This window comes from Odocoileus virginianus, chromosome 13 (genome assembly GCF_023699985.2).
Source record: "Odocoileus virginianus isolate 20LAN1187 ecotype Illinois chromosome 13, Ovbor_1.2, whole genome shotgun sequence".
In the NCBI taxonomy this organism is placed as follows: Eukaryota; Metazoa; Chordata; class Mammalia; order Artiodactyla; family Cervidae; genus Odocoileus; species Odocoileus virginianus.
The window spans coordinates 1226888-1240050 of NC_069686.1; the positions used below are offsets into that span (position 1 = coordinate 1226888).

General features: G+C 45.8%; 1 long non-coding RNA gene across 1 annotated transcript; it reads right to left on the reverse strand.

Annotated features, from left to right (window-relative positions):
* Positions 1–3526: 3526 nt before the first annotated feature.
* On the reverse strand, positions 3527–11752 carry LOC139038021 (uncharacterized). The gene is made up of 2 exons (XR_011490920.1): positions 10950–11752; positions 3527–5933 (listed from the first exon to the last, which is right to left on the reverse strand). It is a non-coding gene; the product is annotated as an uncharacterized lncRNA (long non-coding RNA).
* Positions 11753–13163: the final 1411 nt, after the last annotated feature.

The following is a 13163-nucleotide window of genomic DNA, read 5'->3' on the forward strand; positions in this document are numbered from 1 at the left end:
TAAATAGTGATTAACAGTTAAGAAAACCTGGTCATGCTTCAATTTTTACAATAAAGCAAGATAATCATAAATATGATAATGTATTACTAATGCATATTAACCCAAAGAAATTTCTATTTTATGTAGTAAATAAGTGAATTTTAAAGAATTCAAATTTTGTTGTCAAAATAGATCTAAATATCAGCTATTGACAATGAAAAGGAATTTTCACAGTGTTCTACAACTGTAGTTTTATCAGGTTTTAGAAAAACAAGGAAAAATTTAAATTCAAATGTCATATATTACAGACTGGAAGATCATCAATGTGTTATCTGGGGTGTTAAAGAGGAGGGTAGAGAAAGATGAGAGTGGAAATCAGATTGAAAAAAATAAATACAGACCTGGGGATATGCTTTTTTTTTTTTTTATCATCTCTGCAAACATTTCAAATTCTTATGACAGTATAGTTGATTAGAAAAGTATAATTTGGCATGAAGTTGTTGGTTTAAATTCAAATTGACTTGCCCGGGGCCACTTTCAGGAGAATACTCAAGTAAGTATATTACTGTGGATCAAGACTTTTGTCATACTATAAAGCCAAAATGTTAACAACTGTAAGAAATACACTGCACCCAATGCTGATTAAGGCTGCAAATGTTATCGTTAACCTCGTTAAATTAGTTACTAAAAAACATTCTCTTATTTTCAGAGACTTCTTATATAAAAAGTAGATGTTATTAATTAACATGGCTTATATGCAAAGAGTGCTTTTAATGTTTGTTCTAAAGTAACTGAAATACATTTCATTTGCATATTTATTTGACAAAGTATCATAATTCAAATAAACAACTGCCCTATCCATTTCAAATGATAAATTCTTGAATCAATAAAATAAAGATAATTTAGAAATCAAATGATGTTAAAACACCATCAGGACATGGATTCATCTTTTAAAAGGCTTGGGAGAAAAAAATCAATATTGACAGACATAATCTAAGCTATTCCTTATGATACCTACCATTATTGAGCATGAACTATCTATAACTCTGCACGTGGATTATTTGTGATCTTTAAATCATCCCTACAAACTGGAATTTTCTAAATTTTCTAAATGAGGTAACCATATGATTTACTGACAAAACTGCTACCTTTCTGAGAATAAAGGCAGTGAACATTATAACAATCATGCTGGGAGGACAGGTTATAAATCATGATTGTTGTAGGAAAAGCATGGTACACAGTCACTATACAAATCAAGAAACTGCCTCAGAGAGGTGTATTTTAAAACTTAGTTTGAAACACAGTATAAGAGATTATTCTAAGTTTTTTGTACAAATTGATAAGGTAATGCATGAATATGGTTCTGAATAATTATACTGTAATAATCATTACACTTCTCCAATGATTTACAGCACTTGCTTTTTACATTCTCACAGGTTAGATATGAGTCCCCTATTTACATTTTTGATACCTGCTTAATCTCATGTTACTAACACACTGCTTCATGTACTGAAAGTATATAATTATTATTACCTGGCCCCACCACTTCTCCTATACCTGCTATTGTTGTTTATTTGTTTTTCCAGATTAAAGTTCAAATCTAGATAATCAAACTCTAAGGGAAAAAAACAGGATTGAGGAAACAAAAATTCAAAGAGAAGAAAAAAAGAAGTTGTTAGAAACAAAAATGTAAACTGACAAAATGTTGGTTAATTTGACAACTAACATGACATTAAGTTGTGGGTTAAAATACTGAAATAATAAATCTCTCTATATATACATATATATATAATTTGAATTTTTGGAAACTTTAGCTGTGCTGTCAACTTTGGAAAAAGTATCCCAGTTGTACTGTGTTGGGTTGGCATTGTATAGAAATTAACAGCTATATTGGTTTAGAAACGTTAAACATAATTTTTTCTATTTGTACAGGGGTAACACACTATATTAAATATGTAAGGTCTTATCTACATGGGTTTGATTACAGAAACTAATAAAGTATTCTCTAAATAATGAAAAATAAATAAATAAAATACTGAAATAAATTTTCAGTAACTGTAGTAGGAAATGCTTTGGACATTCTGTGGATTAAATTAGATTTGTCTTAATCAGGGAGAAAAAAGATGATTATTACCGTTCCTAAAAAAATGCATATTCAAGAATTTATTTTAAACATTTAAACATAACCATTAAAAACAAACAATTACCACCAAACAAAAATCAGGAATATAAACTACTACTTCCAAACCAGGGGAGATTGAAAAGGGAAATTAATTTAATTATTTCCAACAGAAAGGTATTAATAGGAGGAAAGACAGACATAAAACACATTAGTCTGATAAACAAAAAGCACAAAATAAGTTAACGGCAGTGTGTCCAACAATAATACAGTAACAACAATACATGCAACTATATAAATTAATCCACTAGCAAATAATATCATATTGTCAAGGAGATGAATAAAGCTATGTACCCCATAATGCTAAAGGGCTAGAGGTAGAAAGAAGCCATGCTGCCGCCTGATTTCAATCTTCTACAAAAAAAAAGGATGATGATCTAGTATAAAGTAGTATGGACTCTCTTTTAAATATTCTCTCCCCAATCCCCTCACCAAAGTACTATCACCTATATTGAACAATAAGATCTCCTAGCCTTTGGGTTTCTAAAATGCTAATAAACCGGCTCACCCTCCAGGAATGAGATTAAAATATTCCTCCCTTAGGAATATGACCAGCCCAAAGAAAAGGCCTGAAGATAATTCTGGTTTCTCCAAAGCAGCAGTCAGACAGACATAACTTTTTCAGGAAGCCTTCAATAAACAAGCCCCACTCAGCGAGCTATTTAATGCCACTTACTCTTACTATTGGGCTTTCTGGTGGCTCAGACGGTAAAGCGTCTGTCTGCAATGCTGGAGACCCGGGTTTGATCCCTGGGTCGGGGAGATCCCCTGGAGAAGGAAATGGCAACCCACTCCAATACTCTTGCCTGGAAAATCCCATGGACAGAGGAGCCTGGTAGGCTACAGTCCATGGGGTCACAAAGAGTCGGACATGACTGAGTGACTTTACTTACTTTTAATATAAGAAGGCAGCTAAGATCACACATGTGAGAAAGCTCACTAATATAAAAGACTGATGGGAAAAGCGGAAACAACAACTTGTAGGGAACAGAGGATATGAAACCTTCACGAGAACTAACATTGCCCATTGAGAAAAAGACAGGATCAGTGGTAAAATCCCTGAAAATGTGGGTGTATCTAACAAAATTTTAAATGCTTTTACCCTTTGACCTAGAGGTCTTGTATCCAGAATCTATCCTGAAAATACATCTCTACTAGTTAAAAAAATATGCACACGGTTATTCATTGTGTCATTACTTGTACCAAAGACCAGAACAACAAAATGAACATATTGGAGCACTAGCTGAACATACTGTAAAATATACATATGACACGGCCATAAAAGAAATGAGGAAGCTCTATGTGTTGTTATGCCCGATGTCCGAATCCCCGAGCGGGAAGAGAGAAAGCTACCAAGAGACAATGCAAAACGCAAGAAGGGAGTTTATTGCTAGCTCGAGCTAGGGCCCCCGCTGTGTCCAACGCAGTGGCGCACAGGCTGAGAGCCCCGAGCCCGGTTTTCTACCCATATTTATAGAACATCCAATTTCAAACATAAGCAGGGGTCATTTAGCGAAGCGGATTGGTTACATGTTCGCGGGGGTCTTTTCATTGGTCAGACATTCGCGCGCGCGGGATCTTTCTGTAAACAAGTTCTGATTGGCTGTATCTGGGTGGCCTGATAGTCTCTGACTGGTTGTGTCTTGGTGACCTGATAGTCGCCTTAGTTGCCAGGGTGAGGGCCTGGTCTTCCTGCTTTTGCCTCCTATCATGGCGTTATTTGCTCTTCCTACATTCCCCCCTGTCTTTTGATTATGGGGAGGAATCTTCCTCTTCTTTATTTCGACCTATCGGCCGGTATTGTTGTCTTAGCACCATAATCTGGATAGTATTTAGCTGTGTCCTGATAAAGGTGATTAGTCTATTTAAAATGCAAGGCCCAATTGTAAGTATTAGTATTAACAGTAAAAGTGGGCCCAGGAGGGTTGAGACCAGAGTGGTTAGCCAGGGTGACCAGGATCTAAACCATTCCCACCATCCCCGTTGGGCTTCCCGTTCCCTTTTGCGTTGCGCTAGTCCCTCTCTCACTTTCGCCATTGAATCTCTCACCACACCTGTATGGTCTGCATAGAAACAGCATTCTTCTCCAAGAGCTGCGCAGACCCCACCTTGCTGGAGAAAGACTAAGTCTAATCCCCTCCTATTTTGCAATACTACTTCAGACAAGGAGGTTAGAGACTTTTCTAGGTGGCTGATTGATTCTTCTATACGAGTCAGGTCCTCATCTATGGCTGTTCGGAGAGAGGACAGCTCCTTGGTTTGTAGAGACAGTGAAGCTATTCTTGTTCCTGCTCCTGTCAACCCGAGGCTGAATAAAGCAGCCATGGTGATTACACTAAGTGGCTCTCTCTTTTTTCTACGTACTCCTCGGTCCCAATGTGAGTACATAACCTCTTCAGAATGGTATAGAATCTTTGGCATTATAGCAACCAGGACACAAAATTCTTGACTCTGGTTAAAAACCTTCACATTCAAACATGGGGTCAACCCCGTATGTGAACAAATCCACCATCCCCCGACCCCTGGCACAATCCAGTCCTTTCCTTGAAGGCTTAGATTACCTTCAGTCTGAGCACAAAGGGAAGTCTTGTCCCGTGGTACTGTGCCCAGGCAAAGTCCTTGTCCCCATACCTCCTTCATCGTGAGACCAACCTTACGTTCCTCCCACCGACATTGGGGTGGGTTCTGGCCTGAAGATAAGTCATAGGAGACGTTGAGGCCTATGGCCTCATAGTAAGGGGGGCGAGGATCATAACACAGCCAGCAGGATTGGGTTGCATTAGGGTCAGTATTATTTAAAGTTGCAAAGGCTGCATTTACTAAAGCCCATAGAGGATCTGGGGGGGCGGACTAACAGTTGTGGGTGTTCCCTGCGAACCAGGTTTAGAGGGGCCAGGCTCTGAGGTCCTTCTGGCCTCTGGGCTGGGCCTGCGCGAGGACGGAGGTTTTGGAGCTATCACCTGGTTTGGTCCCAGAGCTACTTTGGGGGCCAAATAGAGTGGTCCTAGTTTTAATTTAAGCTCAAACCGAACTCCAGTGTCATATCCGTTCTTGTAAAGACGGAGGCCCCAGCCACGGCCAAAATCCCATCTGGTAAATCTTTTTCCTTCATCTGTGAACTCAATCTGTAATGGGAAACATTGTCCTGGTTTGGGCATTGTCTGCCAGTTACGGTGGTTGGGATCTGACTTTACGCTAATAAGGTCCCTATTAGAATCCCCTCGGAGCCAGTCTACGGTCCCGGTGGTTTCACATCCCCAGGCGGCGCAATAAAAAGAATCAACTCCCCCACATTTATTAATTTGGCTCCGATCTCTACCATCCCCCGGGCAAACATACACAGGTACCTTATTTCATCCATGAGTGAACAAGCCAAAAGTGCCATGGGCAAAGAAGTCACTTAGCTGGTGAGGACCAAAGCCATTGCTGTCAGCTGCCAGGACGCATAAGTCGAAAGTCAAAACGGGCCACCACGTTCCCCGAGGGGCCACATTCGAGCTTGAGTTGATCAGTTTTCCGGTTTCTGGATTGTAGACCACCCAAGTCATATTGACAGGATGATGGGGATCGTCCATGTGGCCATGAGAAGTCATCCCTGGATTGACGATGGCTGCCATCAGCAAGAGGACTAGGAGGCTTCCCGGCGGGTGAGCTTCAATTTCAAAGGATCCGACGGATGAACATTCGCCTTCCATTCTGTCTGTGCCTTATTTCGTTCCTCTGGCGTGGCTTGCCGCACGTGGTTGCAGTGAACCCAGGGTCCAATCCCGTCAACCTCACTCCTGAGTGTTGCTTCTTCTTTGTTCTCATTAACTGGCACGCTTTACAGGCTTGAATTATCTCTCGTACAGTTGCCTTTTGTCGGGGGAACCTCAGGCGGGCCGTCTGGAGAAGTGTCAAAGTCTTTTTCTCTCCCAAATGTGTGGTTGCGTGTAGGTGTTCACACAAATGACGACCCAGGGTGGCAGGCAATATCAGGTTGCTGTCTTGGTCCCGATACCATCCATCTTTCTCATCCTTCTGGAGGGTGGTGTCCTTAGTGATCCAGTCGAGATCAGGGTGGGAGTACTCGGGAATTGGTGGCAAGGCCCCCATACCGGGAGGGGGAAGTTCCACAGTCAATATGGGGGCGGCGTAGTCTTGGCTGGCTGCCCTCCGAGCGGCCGCATCAGCCGCCCGATTACCTCTTGCCTTTGGGTCTTCCCCTTTTTGGTGCCCGGGAACATGCACTATAGCTACTGCTCGGGGCAATTGGACAGCTTTTAGGAGCCTGCGAATCTCAGGCAAATTCTTGACTTCTTTTCCCTCAGCTGTCCGAAATCCCCTTTCTTGATATATGGGGCCCTGGATGTGGACAGTGCTGAAGGCGTATCGACTGTCCGTGAAAATGGTGACTCTTTTCCCTTTCGCTCGCTCTAGAGCTTGTATTAGGGCAAGCAATTCGGCTTTCTGTGCAGAAGTATTTGGGGGGAGTGTTTCAGCCCATATCGTCTGCCCAGACTCATCAACTATGGCGGCCCCCGATTTTCTTTGCCCGTCTTTGACATAACTGCTCCCATCGGTGAACCATACCAGCTCACTGTTGCTTAGTGGCACATCAGTTAAGTCTTTTCGTGCCGCCAGGGCCTCAGCCAGTATCTCACTACACTCATGGAGAGGGTGGCCTTTCTCTGGGTTAGGTAGGAGCGTGGCTGGATTCAGGAAGCAAGGGGTCTGAAAACGCACCCGTGGGGCATCGAGCAGCAGGGCCTGGTAATGTGTCAAGCGGGCGTTGGAGATCCACTTACCCGGCGGCTGCTTCAAAACCCCTTCGATGGCGTGGGGGGTGAAGACCGAGAGTTGCTGCCCATACGTCAACTTGTCGGCGTCGCGGACGAGGAGGGCAGTGGCTGCAATGATACGAAGGCAAGGGGGCCACCCAGCGGCCACTGGATCTAATCGCTTCGACAGGTATGCTACTGGCCGTTTCCATGGTCCCCATTGCTGCGTCAAGACCCCCTTTCCTATTCCTTGCTTCTCGTCTATAAACAGTTGGAATGGCTTGTCTGGGTTAGGCAGGGCAAGAGCTGGGGCTTCTAGTAGGGCTCGTCTGAGTGTTTGGAAAGCCTGTTTCATGGGCTCAGTCCAGGTCCAGTTTGGAGTCTCTCTGCTCCCTTCATATAACGGCCGAGCCTTCTCTGCAAACCCCATGATCCACAGTCTACAATATCCAACAGTCCCCAGAAACTCCCTCACCTGGCGGGGGGTCTTGGGCTCTGGTATCTGTAGTATTGTTTCCTTCATGGCCTGGGTTAGCCATCGTTGCCCCTGCCTGATCTTATACCCCAAATAGGTGACCTCTTGCCGGGCTATTTGTGCCTTCTTTGCGCTAGCGCGATACCCCAAGGTGCCTAGGGTTTGTAAGAGGTCCCCGGTGGCACGGCTGCATGCCTCCTCCATGGTTCCAGCCAACATAAGGTCATCTACATATTGTAGCAGAATGACCTCTGGGTGGCGAGTCCGATATTCATAGAGGTCCTCACTCAGAGCCTCATTAAACAAGGTAGGGGAGTTCTTGAACCCCTGTGGGAGGCGAGTCCAAGTTAACTGTACTACCGGTTGGCCCTCCCCCTCGGTCCACTCAAAGGCAAATATCTCCTGGCTCTGGGCCGCCAGGGGTAGGCTGAAAAAGGCATCTTTCAAGTCCAGCACAGTGTACCAAGTGTACTCAGGCAGCAGACTGCTCAGGAGGGTATATGGGTTAGGGACAGTGGGGTGGATGTCACTCACCCGCTTGTTGACTTCTCGCAGGTCCTGGACAGGTCTGTAATCTGTCCCCCCTGGCTTCTTCACCGGCAGTAAGGGGGTGTTCCAAGGGGATTGGCACCGCCTGAGAATTCCGGCATCCATGAGCCGTCGAATGTGGGGAGTGATCCCCCGCCGAGCCTCCTGGCTCATAGGGTACTGTTTCACCCTCACAGGAACTGCCTCTGACTTGAGCTCGATGACGATCGGATGTCTCTGTTTGGCCAGTCCCATTCCTGCCGTTTCTGCCCAGGCCAAGGGGTATTTATGGACCCACGGTTGTACTTCTGGTGCTATGACCTCTGAGGGCTTATGCACAAAAAGTCTGTATTCATCCCTTAAGGCTAGGGATAAGACATGTATCGGCTGTCCCAGCCCATCTGTGACTGAGATTCCCCCAGGGTCAAAATGGATCTGAGCATTAACTTTAGTCAACAAGTCTCTTCCAAGTAGAGGGGCTGGGCATTCTGGTATCACCAAAAACGAATGGGACACCTGATGGGTCCCCAGATTTACTTTTCGTTCTGTGGTCCAACAATATCTTTTTGTCCCCGTGGCTCCTTGTACTATGCTGGTTTTCTTAGACATTGGTCCCATCCTTTTATTCAAAACAGAGTGTTGGGCGCCAGTATCTACCATGAAGCCAACGGGTTTCCCCTCCACATTTATGGTTACCCAGGACTCGGGGAGGGGTGCCGAGCCTCGACTCCCCTAGTCACTGTCTTCTCCAATGTATAAGGCCCGATTCTCGGGGGAGACTTTCTCCCTCTGGGCCATTCCTTTCCTTGAGTCTCTCTTAGAGCACTCGGTTTTCCAGTGCCCCAGTTCCTTGCAGTAAGCACATTGATCTTTCTTTAAGGTCTGTCTTTCTAGCTTCTCTTTTTTTTCCCGCTTGTCGGCCCCGAAGCTCCCTCGCTCCTGATCCGGTTCTCATCCCCGCAAAAAGAATCTTGGCTAGCTCCTTCTGGTTCTTCTGGTTCTCCCTCGTTCTATACTCCCTATCTTCTTTCCTGATCCTTTCTGCTAGTTTTCTCTCCTCCCGTCTAATCCGTTCTTCCCTTTCCTCTGCAGTCTCTCTGTTATTGAACACTTTCTCAGCTGCTTTCAATAAGTCCTGTATTGTCTGTTCCCCTAGCCCCTCTATTTTCTGCAATTTCCTTCTGATGTCTGGAGCTGCCTGGTTTACAAATGCTAGTATCACGGCGGCGCGCGATTCGTCAGCCTGGGGGTTTATGGGTGTGTATTGTCTAAAAGCTTCCATTAGCCTCTCTAAGAAGGCTGCCGGACTTTCAGTGGGCTCTTGCCTCACCAGATTTACCTTTGCCAAATTGGTTGGCTTCCTTGCTGCAGCCCTCAGGCCAGCCATCAGAGTCTGGCGGTACACTCGGAGACGCTCCCTACCTTCCGCCTGCTCAAAATCCCAGTTAGGTCGCAGCAAGGGAAACCCCTCGTCCACGAGATGAGGCTGAGCAGTAGGTCTCCCGTCGACCCCGGGGACTCGTTTTCGCGCCTCTGCCAGGATTCGCTCCTGTTCCTCCGTGGTGAAGAGTACCTGTAACAACTGTTGGCCATCATCCCAGGTGGGGTTATGAGTAAACAGAATAGAGTCTAAGAGGTCAATGAGGCCTTGGGGCTTCTCCGAAAAAGGGGGGTTCTGTGTTTTCCAATTGTATAGGTCACTCGTGGAGAAGGGCCAGTACTGATAGGTCCGTTCTCCGCTCGGGTTCGCTGGTCCCACCCGGACGGGGAGTGCCTGAACAGTGGATGACGGTAACTCTGGGTCCCCAGGGTCTTGCATACCCCTATCTCCCCTAGTCCTTCCCCGGGTCCCCAGCGCTGGTCCTCCCTCGTGGTCGCCCCTTGCCGCCCTTCCTGATCCCTCCCCTCCACCCGGGGGTTCTAAGGGGGGTACGTAAGGGGGGGGTCTTGCTTCTGTTTCCAAGTCTATTAGGTTTGGGCAAGAGGCATCCTGAAAGACCGGTTTTGATCTCTCTTTCTTCTTAGTTTCTTCCGAAGTGAGTTCCATCACCAGGACCTGTGGATTAGAAGTTCTGTGGACGAAAGGTTTTAACCAGTTAGGTGGGTTTTCTACCAGATCTTGCCAGACCACGATATAAGGGACCTGGCCTGGATGGCCCCTGGGGTCTGGCGCCATTATCTTTTCTTTCACCGCCTGTATTATGGAGGGCTGAAACGTACCCTCCGGGGTCCATCCAACCTGGAGGGTAGGCCATTCTACAGAACACAAAGTTATTAATTTACTTTTTTTGACTGACAGAGACAAGTTATGAGCCCTGGCTCTCACATCCGGAAAATGATCAGTCATGAGAGAGAGTGGAGTAGATTCTCCCTGACCCATAGTTAAGGAACAAGAGGTATGGAAGAAGAGGGAGAGAGAAGTCAATGAGAACAACCACCAAAAATCCTATCAGGAGTGGTGGCGGCCAAGAGGTTGGGCTTATGGTATGCTTTTGGAACTGTTTATGTGCCTGTGTCGTTGCACGGAAGTTTTCTTGCTGGGGGCGGGCACCCTAGGGGTTTCTGGCCCGTTCCGTGACCCCCTTATCCTTTCACGGGAGTCTTCAAGTGGCAGGTGCCCTAGCGGCTCTTAAGTGCCTGACCCGTGCCCACACCAAGAATTTCAGGCCACGTTCTCAGTTTGAGGTATTAAGGGGGAGCTTCACCCGGTCGGGCTCTAGTTACTTAGGCTCACTTTTGTTGGGCCTTCAGAGTCCACCAGAGTGTAGCCCTGGCCAGGACTCATCAATTGCCCCCACAATCGTTCGCCCGTTCACTGAAGCTCCCAAAGAGATTAGGAAATTGAGATCAGATCAGACAAAACGAAATAGCAAATGACACACCAAAAGAAGACAAGAAGCGAGACAATGCCGGCACTCACACAAACACGGAACGGCGTAGACAAACACACGGACAGACAATTGTCGGCCGACAACCAAGTGCTAGGTCTCTGGGGGGGGTGCACTCCCCCGTAACAGACTCAACTTACCAAACAGTGTCCACTGGTCAACTGCCGCGGGATCAGGGGACGAAAGACCCCTTTCTCCGCAGAGCCGGTCGCCCTCCAGCGTTTTCGCTGGCCTTGGTCTCACACCGGCAGGAACGTTCCCTGCACCAGTTACCTCCCTGCTCTCCTAGCAGGCCCCGGTTTTACACTGGATTTCCCTGTACCAGTTACCTCCCTGCTCTCCTAGCAGGCCCCGGTTTTACACTGGATTTCCCTGTACCAGTTACCTCCCTGCTCTCCTAGCAGGCCCCGGTTTTACACTGGATTTCCCTGACCTGACTGGGTACCGGTACCGTTCGGATTCTTCCTTCTGTCTCGGGAGGTTTCTCTCCTCGCCAAGGGATCCCGGACGAGCCCCCAAATGTTATGCCCGATGTCCGAATCCCCGAGCGGGAAGAGAGAAAGCTACCAAGAGACAATGCAAAACGCAAGAAGGGAGTTTATTGCTAGCTCGAGCTAGGGCCCCCGCTGTGTCCAACGCAGTGGCGCACAGGCTGAGAGCCCCGAGCCCGGTTTTCTACCCATATTTATAGAACATCCAATTTCAAACATAAGCAGGGGTCATTTAGCGAAGCGGATTGGTTACATGTTCGCGGGGGTCTTTTCATTGGTCAGACATTCGCGCGCGCGGGATCTTTCTGTAAACAAGTTCTGATTGGCTGTATCTGGGTGGCCTGATAGTCTCTGACTGGTTGTGTCTTGGTGACCTGATAGTCGCCTTAGTTGCCAGGGTGAGGGCCTGGTCTTCCTGCTTTTGCCTCCTATCATGGCGTTATTTGCTCTTCCTACATGTGTATTGATTCAGAGCAATCTTCCAGATGAATTGCTATATGAAAAAGAGCAAGGTGTAGAACAATGAATTAGGAAAATTATAAATAAGAAAATAGGGAGAAGCTATATATATACAGGTATGTATGTGAGTATGTCTTCTTTTTAAGCTTTCTCTTTATTATTTTTTTATCAGTTCTGTTGCTCAGTCATGTCCAACTTTGCAACCCCATGGACTGCAGCATGCCAGGCTTCTCTGTCCATCACCAACTCCCGGAGTTTACTCAAACTCACGTCCACTGAGTTGGTGATGCCATTCAACCATTTCATCCTCTGTTGTCCCCTTCTCCGGCTGCCTTTGATCTTTCCCGGCATCAGGGTCTTTTCAAATGAATCAGTTCTTATCATCAGGTGGCCAAAGTATTGGAGTTTCAGCTTCAGCATCAGTCCCTCCAATGGATATTCAGAACTGATTTCCTTTAGGATTGAGACTGGTTGGATCTCCTTGCAGTCTTAGGGACTCTCAAGAAGTCTTCTCCAACACCACAGTTCAAAAGCATCTGTTCTTCAGTGCTCAGCTTTCCTTATACTCCAACCCTCACATCCATACACAACTACTGGGAAAACCACAGCTTTGACTAGACAGACCTTTGTCAATGAAGTAATGTCTCTGTTTTTTAATATGCTGTCTAGATTGGTTATAGCTTTTCTTCCAAGGAGCAAGAATCTTTTAACTTCATGGCTGCAGTAACTATCTGCAGTGATTTTTGGAGCTCAAGAAAATAAAATCTGTCACTGTTTCCCCATCTTATTTGCCACGAACTGATAGGACCAGATACCATGACCTTAGTTTATGAATGTTGAGCTTTAAGCCAACTTTTTCACTCTCCTCTTTCACTTTCATCAAGAGGCTCTTTAGTTCTTCTTTGCTTTTGGCCATAAGGGTGGTGTTGAGAGGGTAACAGGCAGGAAGGCCAGGGGGTCTCCAAATGGAAAAAAGAAGCTGCAGGTGCCAGACATTTTTATCTCTCTTAAGCGGCTGGAAGAAACAAACCAGCGATATGTCTTTCCTTCTCTATACAAATTTAAAAGAGGTTTCACTTAAAGTGCTGTGTTGCCATGACACCTGGTCTCACCTGAAGCTAACTACTCTCAAACCTTGAGTTGACCAATACGTTTCTTTTTCGTATGGAAATGTTGTCTTAAGCTATGTTAATGAACCCCAGACTCTATCTTCAAGTTGGTTCCGCCAAATGGCCCAATTTACTTACTCAGGTATTGTTCCCCTAATCTATGTAAATGAAATTATTTGTTGGTATTCTGCCCTTCTACAAGATTCAAGTCAATCGTTTTATGGCCAGAGATGAATTATCTGGTGTTATCCTAAATTTTATGACATCCTTTTCGTTAACAGACTGTGAGTGACTA